This window comes from Thunnus albacares, chromosome 2 (assembly GCF_914725855.1).
Source record: "Thunnus albacares chromosome 2, fThuAlb1.1, whole genome shotgun sequence".
NCBI classification, from domain to species: domain Eukaryota; kingdom Metazoa; phylum Chordata; class Actinopteri; order Scombriformes; family Scombridae; genus Thunnus; species Thunnus albacares.
Window position 1 is genome coordinate 17375444 of NC_058107.1, and position 14581 is coordinate 17390024.

At 42.0% G+C, this 14581-nt stretch overlaps 1 protein-coding gene across 7 annotated transcripts in view; it reads right to left on the reverse strand.

The window, feature by feature from the left end:
- LOC122994588 (probable E3 ubiquitin-protein ligase HERC2) overlaps positions 1-14581 on the reverse strand; it is a 335049-nt gene that overhangs the window by 21949 nt on the left and 298519 nt on the right. The gene's annotated exons all lie outside the window — the stretch shown is intronic.

The window sequence follows — 14581 nt, forward strand, 5'->3', positions numbered from 1 at the left end:
GGGGTGGAGGAGATCCCCCAGTGTTTTAACTAGGAGTGGGATGGATGTGTTTGGAAAAGCAGACCGGATGGATGGACAGCTCTAATGTAGTAACACTAACTGAATCACTCACACTGCACCGGGCTCCCCAGGGAAAGGAATGTGGGATGGGAGTGTAAGGCCCCACTTACAATATGTTAGAGTAAGTAAAAGTGTTCGGTGAAAAGGGCTGTGCATGTTTGTGTGGTGTGATATATCCATGTGTGCTGCGCATGTATGAGCTCTTTGAAGTTCGGTGATATATTTTGGCAAGCGCAGATCTTTGGGCTCATTAATTAGTGTTGTACATTTACATGGTGTGACTGGCAGATAGGCGGTTATGAATGTGCATACACACATACGTAGTTGGACAAGCAGGTATAGGGCATGTTGTTCTGTATATCCCCTGGTGGATGTTGCTTTTTTAGAGATCGCAAATAATCCTCCATCTGTCCATCTATTTTAATCCAGAGACACCTGATTTTAATCAAATCATATTCAAGACATTTGACAGTGAAACTCAGTCTCATGGTCAAATGTCACACATCTCTTCATCTCCTGACAGGTGTTTATTTTATGATAAAGATTATCGAAATTTGTGTGATGACTAATGATGGTTTATAATAATATCCATGTGGTCTTGGTTAAGTTGGTAAAACAATTCATGCTACATTAAAAAAAAACACCATAGCAGCATTAGATCTGAAATCCAAGAGTTAAATCATTATGCATTTTATTAAAGTGTGACATCAGCTTGAGACTGTAAAGGCTTCAAGACAAGGTGTCAATATCAACAGGTTTTTGCTGAGAATTTATTTTTTAAATGTATATACTTAGCATAATTTATCCAAGCATTAAGATTTGTCTATTCTCTAATTGATTGGAGATTATATTTATGTGTCTCTTGTCTTGACATGTGTACTTTTACAGGTAATAAACGCATCAATATCATCTATATTAAAGGGAGGGAAATTATCTTGTCTGAATCTTATTTTTTCAGTCAGCTGTTGACTGCTGAATGTGGAATATCAGTTTTAAAACATTAGCCACTCGACAATGAAAACATGTACAGTCAGAAATTTCTCACATTGATCATCTTAATTAATACTGTTTATTCTGAAATATTTGTCAGTCCGTACCACTTCTCCCAGGACAATCTCTCTGTTTACTATTTCATTTATTCCTCACAACTTTTCTTTTTTTTTCTTTCTTTCTCTCTCTCTCTGCCTGCCAGTGAGGACATAAAGGCTAGTGTGAAGTCCATCACTGCCTGGTGAATAGCTGCCCTTTGTGCCTCAGAACTTAATTCACAGGCTGAAAGGACCCCAGCACTGCCATAGCACCTCTGTGTGCTGCCTGATTGAAAAGAGCTTGCATGTCCACTGAGATGTGCCTGAAAGCCTTCTGTTAGGTTAAACACACCACGTTTGGTCAAGTTTGTGGATTAAAAATGAGACAGACTAACCAGCAAGAAAACATGATTTCAGATTGTAAATGTAGTTTTATACTAAGCTGTGAATATAATCAGTTCTGGTGCCAACGCCGGTCTTGCAGTCACTAAAGTCTGCACTGTTGTCAAGGAAACCTGGCTGTTTTTTCATGGTTGCCTTGACCTTATTCAATATATAGACCCCCTTACCCCTCCGCATGCTACCATTTGAACATACCCAGATCAACATAACTCAGTGTTAGAGCCTAACTTTTCTTTTTCTCTACTGTGGCGTTTCTGACATCGGATGGTTGCGGTGGGCATCAATAACACACCAAGCTCTCTCCCTGTCATTCTCTCTCCTCTCTCGGAGACCTTAGCTAGGCTTGTTAGGCCTGACACTGGCACCCTAGTGAACAAAAGGACTGCACGGCTTAGGGCTGCCCTGGAATGTCAGCGGGTTCACATTTCACATGCAGATGCGTGACCCCAGAGCCCTTTAGTGGGAAGGTGCGCTTTAACCTCACAGAGAAGCAGGAGGAGGGGAGTAGGGGGGTAAGGGGCACCTTAAAGGGAATCTGGGATGGGGGGAAGGGTAAAATATAAGAATGTCTGAGTTTGCACTGCCTGCATCTACTCTTGCTATGTTGCTCTCTATCCCAAAACACTGCTGTACCCTGCTAAACCTCACTCATATACCTTAAAGAATATAATAATTGTCGATATTCTGAAAACTTGTCAGAGCTATCTGCTTTATGTGTGGTCTGTGATGCGCCCCCTCTCTTCCCCTTACTTCCAAATACATAAAAGCATTAACTTTTAAAGTGCATACTTAAGATTTTTCCCCAAATAATTGAAAAAGCACAATGGGAGGGGTTATGTAAGGCAAAAGTACTGTGAGCTCCGCAAAAGAAACTAAAGCTACTGTCATCTGCTCTCTGTAGGCCCAGACAGGCACAGTTTCAACTCAAGGGCTTCACACTTCTATAACTCGTTCTCCTTCCCTTGCTGCTCTCCCTATCTTCACTCTCTCTATACCCGTTTGCCTCTCTATCTCTCCATTGCTCTCGATAGTGATAACTTCAAAGACAACATCTTCTGCAAAAGCATGAAAACTTCAAGCACGTTTGTTTGTTTTGACCCCAAACCCTCCACCTCCAACTTGCAAGTCCTGCAAAATACATGAGGGAGAGAGACCAAAACCAAGGCTGCTTTTTTCCCCCCACCCGCCTGCAACCCTCATTCTTCCATGCGCTTCTGTTGTGTAACTTTTGCAGAATGCAGGTCTGGCATATGACACTGAATCTCCTATGATGACCTCACAAAACTGATGACAAAGTTCAGTGCATTCCTTGTGAGACAGAGGAGTATAAACTTTTCAAACACATTTTATATATTCCACTAAGAAAAAGAAAAGAAAAATCAATACCACACAAACGTGCGTGCACACACACACAGGGAACACGTGCACACGTTTATGCTTCCACACTGACTCATGAAGCTTGGCCTCTGTAGGTGTCTCTAGGTGTAGGTGGTTGAGGACTGGAGTTATGATTTCTTTTTGGGAAGTACAAAAGGGCCTCATCTATCAGCAGGTTGCTGCCTCGAGCCAGGCCTAGATAACAGGGTAATGGAGACTATAAAATCTTATAAAAGATACAGCACAGTGCAAACTACAGCAATGCTAATAGTTTACCCAAGATGACAATAAAGAAAAATCAAAAAGAGACCACTGAAGTTTATAGTATCCTCTTATTATTTTACAGAAGAAATATGCTTTGATCAGAACAGTATGATTGACCTTGGAAGTACCAAAGTGTGAAACATGACCTGCTATTCACAGACATGATTTCTGCCCTGTTTCTGATTATTACAGCATCAAATCCCTTATTATACCTTGAAAGTCTAACTGAGAGGATTATACTTGGTTCAATGCGATGTTTAAAAAAAAAAAAACTTCTTTAAAATTATATTTATTATGTTGTTAACCTGTCATAAAAATGCCATCACAGTCACCTTCATGATTATGGTCAATTTCAGCGCTTATTCGAGTCAGAGATTCTATTCTGCAAAGAGATTAATCTATATTCATGTCAGAGTGCTTCATTGTTTATCTGTGTAGTCAACACTGTGTGTGTGTGTGTGTGTGAGAGAGAGAGAGAGAGAGAGAGAGAGAGAGTGTGTGTGTGCTCTGTGTTTAGCAGTTCTGCCCTCTAATAGATGAGACATCTATAGCATCCACAGCAAGGCCAGGGGAGCAAGGGAGCAATCCATAGGCCTGCGTAGCCATGGCAACTAAACAAGGAATAGGCTAGATGTCAGGCGAGCATGGCTAAATTACCCATTAGAGAAAGCAGGAAGGGGAGAGAGGGAATACTGGTCAGGGCACAAGAGGCTAATGGGGAGATAAGATGGCCAACATATAGAGTACACACACACAAACACGCACACACACACATAAAAATGCACGCACACAAAATGATGGGAAAACAGCCAGGGGTTGTCACATAAAGGTGCAAGAGCAAACACATTCTGAAATAGGAAAATACAATTAAATGTGTAAAACCTCTCACAAAGACACACATACAAACACAAGACAGAGAGAGAAATGGACATCCACATGCTCATGTATTAATACATACATAAACAAGCTACTAGTGTGAATGTGCACGCACACACACACGCAAACAAATGCAAAACCACATGGGCGCACACACACATGTGTACGCATACACACAAGCATACAAAGGGCACAAAGAGAAGACAAAATGGTTTTAATAAAGACACCCTCTTGGAGAGGTTGCTTGTGAATGTGAGCGAGATATATTTATAGGAATCCTCCTGTGAGATCATCTCCGCTCAGTCTCAAATTCATGCATGAGAGCGAGAGAGTGAGAGAGAGATTGTGTTATTGCCTGTTTCCTTCATCCTAATCCTTGATGCATGCCTACTCTTTGAGTCTATACTAATGAATAACAGAATAAAGAATTAATCTGTGTAAGTATTGAAACCATTGCATGTGTGAAAAGGTAAATGGGTATTGGCCTGATGGTATGCCCCTGCTGACTTAATTCTCTGTAATTCTACACACACACACACACACACACACCTTTAAGTATCCAAACAAGTCACATACTCACACTGATCAACACACCCTGTGCACGCACGCACGCACGCACGCACGCACACACACACACACACACACACACACACTAACACAAAACACCGCCACATGCACTCACTGACACACAACCCCTCCACACACAGAGCCAGGCAGGCATGCTCCTCCTGACTTTAATGCTGCACATTCATTTGCATGCGCCATAATTAGCGTCAGGCACACAGAGGCTGGTCCTGGGGGAGCTCTGTGATAACCGCTTCCCCTTCTATTAGGGCTCTCATTCCAAGAGTGTCAGACATTGCACATCTTCATTGTCGGGCCTGCAGCACATCGGCTCAGTGGAACCTCTGCTGCTGTAGCTACTGCTGGAGCATGCAGGAGGAGAGGCAGGACGGTGGGGACCAAGGGGCTGCAAGAAAGGTGGATGATGCTAGACTCTGGAGGGTGGGTAGATGGAGGAAGACAGAAAACAAGGACTGAGAGATGTAAAGAAAGAAAAGGAATAAGGTAATAAGTTTGGAACACAAAGAGAAAGAGAGAAACAGACAAAGAGAGATAGCGCACGGAAAAGACAGTTGCACATTGTGCAGCAGACAGACAGAGAGACAGACTGGACAGAGGTAATGAATGCAGTTATTAAATTGTTTCAGCTGCAAAGAGGTCTATTCTTATGCCATTATAAAGGGAACAATTTATCCCCACTGATCGGCCCTGTCTCCTTTCTCCTCGCTCACTTTGATCTGCCAGCATATTGCCTTGATGTGTCCTATTCAATAGCGAATCTGGGGCAATTTTAATGCTTTTGTACCTCGCCACCGCTCCACTTCTCCCTCCCTGTTTAAAAATAGCTGTTAATTATAAGTGCAGTTTAAATGTCTCTAGTGACCCAGAAATGCAGGTTGGAGTGAGAAGAAGGGATTGAGCATCTCCAAGTTTAAAAAGAGCGAGACACTATTTCTTTCCCTCTTCATCATGCTTCATCTCTCCTTTCTCCTCTCACCCCCCTCCCACTTCTTTGTCTTCTCCATTCTCCTCCCCCCAATTCTACTTCTCCATTTCTTTAGTGTTCATCCACATTTCGTTTTCTCCATCTCTCGCTCTCTCTTTCTCCTCTGTGGCGTTTGTTCAGCTCGGCGGGAGTGCGCAGGGCTAGAGGATAGGGGATTCGGTTCTTTCTCTCCAACACACGAGAGAACTGCAGCGAGACATCGGAGACCATGGCTGTGAAACCGCTTCAGTCTGCAGATTGTATGTGCGTCACACCGAGTCTTTGTATCTCTCTCCTCAACTTCCTCCTCTTATGCAGCCGCAGGAGTGGGATGTTGAAAGGAAAGGCATGTGAAGGTGCGCTAGGTAGCGCAGTACGAGGCAGAGGCACAGAGTATACCTGTGGGGAAGAGAAGGGGCTGTGCAGGGACCTGAGGTGTGCACCCGGGGGGTGCAGTGTTATAAATAAAGCATTAGCCTCTTGAAGGGAACAGAGATGTGAGGGGCTGTCTCTGCAGCTCTCTTTTTCCCACTAACTCTAACTAACAGTTAACCCGCAGGCATGTACATGTACTCTTTCATCGCTGAGGAGGTACATGTAACAGTACAAAAAAGTCAAAAAGAGGTAAACTGTGGGACTCTCTTTTGTCAAAATCTGGGCACTTGTCTTTATGTTGGTGAAGTTTGGAGGGAAACTTTGATCATATCGGAAGTGGCTGACATAACCAACTGAAATCCGACATTTGATATAAAACTGTTATGTGTTTAATACAGTGGCAACCTGATATATGCGTCTATTGTAAAATAAAGTTGAAAAAGTGACCAACATAGTATAAAGTGACTGAAAGGAGTTAACACAACTTTTTTAAGTAAAAAAAAGTATAAAACTGATCTTCTGCTCTTAAATTTCATGTGAACATATCACACATTCCAATGTGGAAGCATCAGAGCAACACATGATACTGTGCAGATGACATTTTTCTAACTGCTTCTGTCTGTTTATCTTGTGCTGTAGTGTGAACTGCAAACGAGATGCAACTTAAAAGTGGGCCAGATTCAAAATCATGATGTTGCAAGGACATGATTTGTGTGCAGCACCTTGAGCCCCTTTGACACCAGTCGTGTGACATCATTTTAGGTTTCATGGCCTAACACTGCGTTCCTGTGTTCAGTAATGTACTGACAGTACTGACCTTACAGTGTTCTGTTTGCTGATCTGTTTGGCTTCAACTCAGTGAAGGGAAGGAGACATTAGAGCACTTCAACCATCACATAGCTGAGGGAACATTTGTGATTATTGTATTGTTTAAAATACTGATGTTAAATGATAATTTAGCTTAACAACATATTGTTCAATTAGCAGACATGATTGTCGCAAAACAGTAATGTGCTTATAATAATCAGACATTGCATATGGAATTCAGATTCTATTTAATCATATGTTGAGAGTTATGCTCACTTTATTGTTTACACAAATCCTGGTGCAAACAATGACATGAAACTGATTAGCAACACTCAGAGAGGAGGGAAGAATATGAGAATACAGAAAATTGCTCTAAGCCAATCAACTACTCTACTCCCTCAACTAACACCCTTATCTCATATTTTTTTTCCCATTCTCAAGGTGTACATGCCTAAACCTGTCACTAACCATTTGAAATGCTACATAGCTGTGTGCTCTTTCACTGAGGGAAGTGATAAGGGTTTTTTTTCTGTCTTTTGGATCAGTTGCAAATATAAGACCAATAAAATATCTAAGGTCTTCCTTTACTCCCGGCAGTTTTACTGGATTTTCAGACAGCTTGTAGCTAGGTTTATTTATGAATGCAGCTATACCAAGATTTCTATGGGTGGACATATGCTAACCTCAGCACATTGTAACCTGCACTATTAGCCTTAACTAAAAATTAATATGACCTCTGCGTGTCTCCACTGGCTGCCCAGGCAATGATATACAGTATGTTCCCATCAGTACCCGTGGTCTGGCCTGACAATGGAAATATGTACAGGAGATGACTGAGCAGTGCTGAAACAAGCACTCAGTTCGGGACCACTCATTCAAAGCGGGCAAGCACTTGATAGATAAATGAGAACAATGTATTGGTTTGTCCACAGGCGTGGCGACATTGACAGAACTCATAAAACAAAGTGTTAATGCTGTCCTTGGTGAGAAAGGGATGATAGTAAATAAAATGTTATCTAGTAGCCGTGTGAGATGCATCTTTTAACATTACCATCGCCTGCGGAAACCACAGAAGTGGTAGCTATTGAAAGCGGCTCTTCTACTTTTTTCAAATGATTCTGGAAAACAGTCAAAGTAACAAGGCTCCCACTATAACATGAGCTAAAGGATTATTTTATTATAAACATGTAAAGAGTACAGTACTCAGAAATCAAAGGTCATCCTGTTGCAATATCTTTTGAGAGTCTAATGGTCAGTGTGTTAATTCTTCTATAAATGTCCACAGAAGTCCACTTGACAGGTGGACCTAACATGTTTGTTCCTAAAAGTGAGCTGCATGGGCAGCTGAGTAGTTTGATGTCTGATATATAAGTCAGATTTAATCTGTGATGTGCCTCATGAAAGCATCATTATCTGAAATAATTTGAAATTTGATTGGATTCATTTGGCAATTCAACGAACCATGAACAGTCTTGACACATATGCGAAGTAAGTTTTCATATACTGTACATCTTTTGTTTATTTACAGCAAATTTCTTTGCAGTGAGTACTCCAACCTTGAAAAATGCCAACAGCAGACAAACACAAATTTATGCCAATATAGTTGAAATTACATTACATCTTTAATGCACACAACCTAAGAAATGTCCCTACAGAGACCTGAGATTGGAAGAGAGCTAAACAAGGGGAAAAGAGAAAGAAATGAGATGAGCACAGATGACAGTGTAGAGATGGGAGTAAGAGATGTGAGTTAATGACCTTGATAAGACCAGGGACACGGAGGGCCTGAGGAGAAGACGTGATGTGTTGCCGTGACAGCAGTGTAGTAGTGCTGGTGACAAGAGGAGATGAGGAAGCTGCATTTCTTGGCTGGTGTTACACATTGGTGTTGTTGTTAGCCAGGGGCATCTAGGGGGATTGTGTGTGTGTGTGCATGTGTGTGTGCTTGTGTGCTTACAGAGCGAGGTACGAAGACATCCCGGTCGAGGCCTTGCATGGTGACAGAGGCTGATACCAATCTAATGAGATAAGAAACGTATGCAAATGAACCTGGCCACAGTTCACTCTAATCAGCTTAACGCCCCGATAGATATCAGCTATCTGTGGCATCGTGCGCACACACGCACAGACAAACAGGCTCTCAGAAGTTAAAACAATCAGTGAGAGGATTTGCCATGCCACATGTAAATACACAAATACACATCAACAGACCCACTCACACATACAGTACATCAACAATCACAAGTCGAATTGGTTCTCACACCTGTAAACTTGCAAGAATCTATAAGCATGCAATTAAGCGTATGTACAATCAACAGTGTGCACACATATATTATACATGTGAGCATTCCTACATCCACATACTCTGCATAGCTATAAACACAATAGCTTAGTGGAGGCTACTGTGTATGGGTTATTCTGCACTTGGGGTCATGTCTTTGACAAGCTAAACACTGAATAAGGACCAGGGGCCCCAGCAAAGGAATGTAGCATTCCTGAATGTAACAGGGCAATGTCTGACTAGAGCCTAACAGGCAGTAAAAAGTGACAAGTAAAGGTCCCTAGGGAATTATCAATGCTGTCAATCAATATGCCATTAACTAACAGTGTAGATCTTGTGGATTTTTACACCACAATTTTGTTGTATTTCAAGTAGAAAAAGACCAAAAACCAAACCAGAAATACATTTATTACTGCTCTGTGATGCAAAATCGACACTGCTACTTTTTATGTCACACAGGAATTAACTGCAAATAGCATGTTTTTTGTGCTTTTCAAAAAAAAAAAAAAAAAGGGGATACACTCGAAATGATGTCTCAGTGAAAAGACAGCCTGGTGCAGAGTGTCAGGGTGTCACTTTAAATGGCGTGTGGACACCAGGCAGAGGGGAAAAGTCGTGCCCCAGCTGTACTCTTCAACACATCTCTCTGCAGCTATTATTATCGGTGGGAATCCAGGGCATCCTACATGGTCTGGGGGCAAAATGGTGACCACCAGTAAAGGACTGGCCCTGGAATAACACAGCTGTCCTTCATACAAACTGTCCACTAAGATTTGCTGAATCCACGAGCATGTATGGAAGAAGTTCTTGCAATTCTTCCTCTGTTCACATAAAGATCTGAATATCTTTAATTTGTCATTTTAGATTCTTGATGTAGAAATGTGTTATCCCCCGTGACAAGCAGAAACACATGTCATTCTGATACACTGCTTGTTATACTGCATCTTTTCTTGTGCGATGACACTTGATGAGGAAATGTAATTGGCTCTTACATAAATTGAACCTGTGACTGTCCGGCTAATTATGCAGTGGTGGTGGATATAAAATGTTTTAAAAACCCATTGTTGCTGTTGACTGCATGAGTGTGTGACAAACCAAATGGATATGTCAACAGGTGCAATTTAACGATGAACTTATTAATTTTTTATACTCCTGCATTTCATGTCTTCACACACTCTCTCTTTTACTCCCTCTCTCTTTCTGTTCCTCACCATGTATCTCTGCCTCTTGGATCTCTCTCTGACATTTACCACTAAGCTACCTATTTCAGTCGACCTATTCTTAAGCAAAGCTGGGCCAAGACATCTTTATGGAAATCACCGCTCTGGGTGTGTTGATTTGCAAAGGGCACGGGAGCTGTTCAGGTTGGCCTTACCCTCTCTCAGGTTATACAGAGAGAGAGATGGAGATAGAAAGACAGACACCGACTTCGACAAAGACAGACAGTGACGTAGAGGAAGTGAAATAGAGAGCACCTTGCTATAACTATATTGGTTGGCTCCAGTATGTTGGCGCCCATCTTATCTGGCTCAGGTCCCACACAGCATTCATCTAATGAAAACCTGGCTGGCTGGCCGGCTGGCTGTCTCATCAAGGCCCATTGCCAAAGGTTCCTCTCCCCTGCATCAAAGTCACTCTGCTTTAATGTAGCTTTTATCAATGGCCAAGTAAAAGCAAATAACTTCACTGAAAATTTGAAAGAAACCATAAAAAGAAATTTAAAGCACAGATGAAGGGAGAGGACTAGTAATTCTTTAGGGGCACTCAGGTGGACTTATTGTGGTAACAATCAAATCAGAGAAAGGATGTTTATTATGCATTCACTGCTGCATGCAGACACTAATACAAGCGTTATTCTTCTCACACACACACACACACACACACATACAGGGATGCACAGGTAATGCATACACAGCCATAGAAATGCAGACACGCACATATAAAGGCATTAACTACTGCTTATAGTACACATAGTACAAGTATGTTTCATTGCTGTCCCGCTTTGAAAAATCCCCAAGTGTCGCATTACAGTAGACTGCTAAAACTGTGTTGGCTGGTGATAGCTCAGAGACACAGCCAGACTAGTAGCAGCCAGTCCCCCAGTGGATGACTGGGCTCTGGATATGAGCTCAGTCACTGTAACAAGTCCCACTTAGTCATTGGCTCTATAGTGGGCTCTCTCTACATAGGCTCTCTATGCAAACAGGCCACTTAAAAACACCATTACCAGGAGATTGCTCAAGCCTTAGTAAGCAATTCTGAAGTTGTGAGAGTGAGAAAGGGTGAGAGGACAAACGATACAAGAGAGGGGTGAAGAATGGATAAGGGGGCTACAAAAGGAGAGGTTTTCTGATGAAGGTATTTATAGCACTATAGAGTAGACTCCTAATTACAGGAAAATATATGTTACTTGTTTGGGTGACGGTTGACACGACTAATAACTACATGATGTGAGAAGGTGAAAAAGCCACTGAGCAAGAATGATGCTAGTGTTTAGTGTGTTGAATTGTTACCCATTTTGTCTGGCTGCAAAATCTCTGTTTTTAGCTTTTAAAACTCATGTATTTTTGTTGGAGCATAAACAGTCAGACAAAATGTCCCCTGACTCCAAATGCATTTGCATTTGAGAACAGTGCTATCTGTGGGTTCATGAGAGAAAGCCTGAATACGTGTTTAACCCAGATGAGTCACATGCTGACCCATAATGTCCTATCTTCACCAGTCAGTCCCTCCCTCCCCGTCTCACCCCTCCGATATTACTTCCCCCACCCATCTGTCTCTCATCCCTCTCTCACCCTCTTTCCATTACTCCCATTCCTATCTCACCCGCTTCCCATCTCTCTCTCTCGTCCAGCCTCTCATCACTTGTTCATAACTTCACAGCAGTCGTTAGGCAGAGTCAAATTTTCCATCAAAGAGACCAAGAATTGATATTTTTAGGCAGGGGCTCGCTCGGCCTTTGAGCTGCCTTTCCACTGAGAATAAACCACGTCCAAACATTAATGCATGTTACACAGAAGAGGGCATGAGGTAAGTCTTTCTCTCCCTCTCCTCTCTTTTTTTCTCCTTCCTTGTCTCTTTTTCTTTCTCAAGGGGTAGTTGCACCATGACTGCACAATAAATGTATGGGTGTACCTCCTGCCACCTTCACTGCCCCCTTGCTGTCCTATGGATCTGTGTCAAGCGAGAGAGCAGATTGGGAGTGGGCATGGGTGCATGCCAAAGTATTCTGGGAAAGGCTCCAAAGAACATATTTGTTGAGTAGGGAAGAGAGCGGAAATGGCCTGGTGTCTGAAGGGAGGTACGATTGAGAAAGTTGGGTGAAGCAAGGGTGAGAAACACAGAGTGAGGCGTTAAGTTGAGTCACTAGGTGAAACTGAGGTGGATGAGGGAAAGGGAGGGCTGTTTTCGTGTGAAGACTGACTCATCACTTAGGAAAGGTGGACATGAGGAAAAGGGGTCATGACACCAAATGGGATCACTTGATGTGCAGATGATGTTGAGGAAACTTTCTAACACTGTTATTCCGATGCTTGCGATCTGTTTCAATAGGATGGAATAAGTTTGGAATATACTGTTATTTCTAAATAACCGATAAACAGCTGATTGCTGAAATCATGAGAATTCGTGGCTCAAAACAAAACAGGGCCATCGGCCAGAAAAGAAATCCTTCAATAAAAATGATAACATCTATTCTGATGTTGATTTCTAAAAACTCACAATTTCAGAAATGTGGCTCTGATGTTCTAGGAAATAAGTGAATCATTAAGAAATATACACACTATATACACAATGTTGGTACGCAATGCAATTCTCTACAATTTACAAATTTTAAATGTTTATTGCTACATTTTTCAACCGCATATAATTGAGGGAATATGTAAAGTTTCAGGGTTTATGTAACAGTAACAGTGTATTTGAATGTGACTGATACACAACATGGTCCACAGTAGCCACCTGTTGATATACTGTGTGTGTGTAAGTGTGTGTGTTCCATGTTATGGAGCTGGCCTGTGACATGCCATACTCCAGTGCCAGAGGTTTTGTGGGGTCAGTGATATTTCACACACTTCCTGGAAAATGAGTGACCCTGGAACAAAACAAACTGCCTGTGACAGTGTGGCCTTTGGACATATTTTTTTGATTAGAGCAGTTCTTTTAAAAACAAATATTATCAGTAAATGTGTATTTGTTTTCAGCTATCGGCCTCATGACTATTATGCAATAACCAACTCTTGGCCAGCTGAATCAATTCCAAAATGTATTTTATCATTTGAAAATGGCCACTAGTAATATCTTGGATGTCACACTGTGGCCAGTTATTACAAGAGAGAAGAAAGGCAGAGGTGGAGGGGGCCTTCTTACACAGCCAACACCGTGACCTCTAAAGATGACAGTGAAATAGCGAACCTACTTGACAAATGCCATCATGTGAAAAGTATGTTTCAGCTCTATACTTCCTCATGCTGCTGTAGCTAAACTCTGAACAGGATGTGTGTTCGCACACCTCGCAAGGTCAGAAAAGCAACATCAAACAGATTGTTGAGTCCTTGTGGGATCAGGCTTTCTTTGGCTGTCTTTTGTCTTCTTTTGTCACACACACACACACACACACACTTGAAAAGGCACTATGAAAGTGCTCAGATATGCAGCAGATGCACAAAAATAACACAAAGACACATGCACAAAACTCATAAACACCCTCATAGACACTCGACTATGTTAAAAAGTGGCATATGTACACATGTAACCCCCTAAAACACACATACATAACCCCACATCACACACATGCACATACCATGTGCACTAGCTGGCATGTGGGGGTCATGCATAGCACATAAACTGGAAGCGGCACCTTCATGTAAATTCTTCCCTCTTGACAACTGAGCATTCTCATAAGCTCCAGTAGTCAGCTGTCTACTGCATTCTCCAAGGGGCAGGCATGACATTATGTTAATTTAGGGGGCCTCCTAGGTGTGTGAGTGACTTTGTGTAAGTGTGTGTTGGTGTCTTGATGCATGTGTGTTTTAAAGGTAATGATGTACTATGCCAATACGTGCCAAAACAATAGCATGAGAAATATAAAATAAATTACACACTAACTGTATAAATTATGCCGAACAGCAAACTTGACTTATAATTTTATATTCAATTACATGCCTGTTGTTCCCCTTGCAAATGTGTGTATTTATTCATCTCTACCAATCTAGTCCCCACTGAGGCTACAAATAGACGTGCAAAGTGGCTCAATCCCTGTTGAATGTTTGTCTAGGGAGATGGATTATAGCAAAACGGACATCTCCGTGCCACAGGGCCGGTCCTGATACCCCCATAAGCCTGGCATTTCCTGCCCTATGAGAGCCCTAATTAAGAGGGTGCTGGACAGCATCAGAGCCTGAATCCCCCAGACCTTCATGTGGCTTTTGTTCAGCCTGGAGACAAGAGGCTATAGGAGTAGACAACATTAACAGCTTCATATAAAAGAGCATTCTAGCATGCAACTGACTCTGAGAATATTTGTGCGGACATGCCTTTGTGAACACACCTTCCAGTACAACCCCC